General features: G+C 55.1%; 1 non-coding gene across 1 annotated transcript in view; it reads left to right on the forward strand.

Moving 5' to 3' along the window:
- The first annotated feature begins 2,483 nt into the window (after nt 1–2,483).
- LOC126304878 (small subunit ribosomal RNA) overlaps nt 2,484–2,500 on the forward strand; it is a 1,893-nt gene continuing 1,876 nt past the window's right edge. Inside the window, exon 1 of the ribosomal RNA XR_007553257.1 lies at nt 2,484–2,500. This exon is cut by the window's right edge and continues 1,876 nt beyond it. This is a non-coding gene — a ribosomal RNA (small subunit ribosomal RNA).

The raw sequence follows: 2,500 nt of genomic DNA on the forward strand, positions 1-2,500 counted from the left end.
CTTAACCTAAGTTACACTGCACCTTAACCTAAGTTACACTGCACCTTAACCTAAGTTACACTGCACCTTAACCTAAGTTACACTGCACCTTAACCTAAGTTACACTGCACCTTAACCTAAGTTACACTGCACCTTAACCTAAGTTACACTGCACCTTAACCTAAGTTACACTGCACCTTAACCTAAGTTACACTGCACCTTAACCTAAGTTACACTGCACCTTAACCTAAGTTACACTGCACCTTAACCTAAGTTACACTGCACCTTAACCTAAGTTACACTGCACCTTAACCTAAGTTACACTGCACCTTAACCTAAGTTACACTGCACCTTAACCTAAGTTACACTGCACCTTAACCTAAGTTACACTGCACCTTAACCTAAGTTACACTGCACCTTAACCTAAGTTACACTGCACCTTAACCTAAGTTACACTGCACCTTAACCTAAGTTACACTGCACCTTAACCTAAGTTACACTGCACCTTAACCTAAGTTACACTGCACCTTAACCTAAGTTACACTGCACCTTAACCTAACTTACACTGCACCTTAACCTAACTTACACTGCACCTTAACCTAACTTACACTGCACCTTAACGTAACTTACACTGCACCTTAACCTAACTTACACTGCACCTTAACTGTCACATGTAACGTCACAGGAATGTAGCTTTGCCTAACAGCAACCCTCTGAACATAGTTCACTGCTTGGATCCTCTGGTGTCATGTGTATTTCTTGATGCCATGGTGCGTACCCTCACATAAAGGTCTTTCGAGTGTTGCGTACTTTCTACACAGTCCCGCTAACCACTGGAAGGGTGTACCGCTACAGAACGAATATCGCCCTCCCCTCCTGCCCTTCCAAGCTGGTCGGTCAGGCGTTTGTTTGTGAAATGAGCCTTGCAGCTGTTCAGTTGCATTCGGTTGTCGATGCAGTCAGTGTACGTTGTGGTACGGCCTGTGTGGACTGTCCGCTGATGTACGCGTAACCCACACTGATCATCCGTCGTTACGTACTGAGTGACATAATGTGGCACATGCTTGACCGTACACCGGCTGCGCCCTACAATGGCGAATCATAAGGGCCATATGTTGTGCACGATGCTACTTGTCTCGTCTCCCCATTACAGCGAGATTGCACTGTTGTACGCCGTACAGACATGTGGTAAGTAGGTACGGACGAAAGTATTGCATGTTGGCCCCCCCCCCCCCCCTCCTCCCTCTGCCGGGAATCAGCGTGAGCCGTCTGTTGATGTAGCGACGAGGGTTTTCCTATTTAATCGTATTGCCCCACACAACATGATAGCACGGTGGACCGCGTTCCACATCTGCGACATGCTACAGAGGCCGGTTGACAGTCGACCGCGCAAGGGACATTGCACACGTGCGCGGACCATCTTCCACGTGTTCTCTCGTGTACATGCCGCAGTGTGTATGTGGGCTGATGTAGCGTGTCGTGACACATAACATGCAGGCATGCCAGAATCGTAGATTTCGCAAATGTAGATTGACGTATACGTTTGCTGCCAAAGATCCGCAAATGAACTGGAAATCAGTTGTTGAGCGGTTGTTCGCGCTGCAGGTGCATCGGTGATAGCGACGATCGGTACATCTGTGAACCGGTTGTTTCGGCGGTACCCGCCATGCCCCCGAACCTGAGTTGGCCATGTGGGTATGAAGCGATACGAGGCTGTGGCTTGGCGGGACAGTCCCCGGCCGGTGAGGGGGGGCCGCCCGGCGTGCTGGCCGCGCGCTGCGTGAGCGCACGCACTACAGCCGGCTGGTGGGGGGCGCCCAGTGGCAGGAGCGCCGGCCGACGGGCCCGGCTGGCGTCCCAGCTATGCGCCGGCGCACCCTGCGCGCGGCGCCAGGCGGCCAAAGTGGGTTCTGCCGAGCCCGGTGCGAAGCGCGGTGGACATCTGCAGTGTGCTGGTCCGATTGCGGACTGTGTGCGTTGAGGATGCGCCGCCGCCCGGCACTCGGCGTCGCGACGCCGTCTGCTGCTCGGTCGCCCCCAGCGGTTCTCGCAGGTGGTTTGTATCGCAGCTCTGCGGACGTGTTGGCGCGTGCGCTGTGCTGGGAGAGTTCGCTTCTGCACCCAAGTGGGGCTTTGCCCTTCTGTGGCGCTGGCGTTGGAGCTGCCGGTCACCGTAGGTGGCGCGTGTTGTTTCCCGCCGGCAATGCCACGACAGCACGCTCCCGGGCCTCTGTCGGCAGCGGCAAGCTCAGTTGGGAGCACGGGTGTTCGCACTGAAAGCGTCTACTCGCCTATCTCCGGGCGATTGCGCCTCTCTCGAACCCGACCAAGTACTTAGGACGGCGCTGCGCGCCGCCGGGACCTGAGAGGGTTTCGAGGTGTATCGTGCAGGGGAGCTCAGCCTCCTCCTGTTTGCAGAATAATTGAGCGGACGCTTGCGTGTTCGCGCGGGCCCTCGGGACACACTCCCGGGCGGCCGGCTGCTCAGCTCTCGTTGACGCAGCTCCCTGGTTGATCCTGC

Source organism: Schistocerca gregaria, unplaced genomic scaffold (assembly GCF_023897955.1).
Source record: "Schistocerca gregaria isolate iqSchGreg1 unplaced genomic scaffold, iqSchGreg1.2 ptg000186l, whole genome shotgun sequence".
In the NCBI taxonomy this organism is placed as follows: Eukaryota; Metazoa; Arthropoda; class Insecta; order Orthoptera; family Acrididae; genus Schistocerca; species Schistocerca gregaria.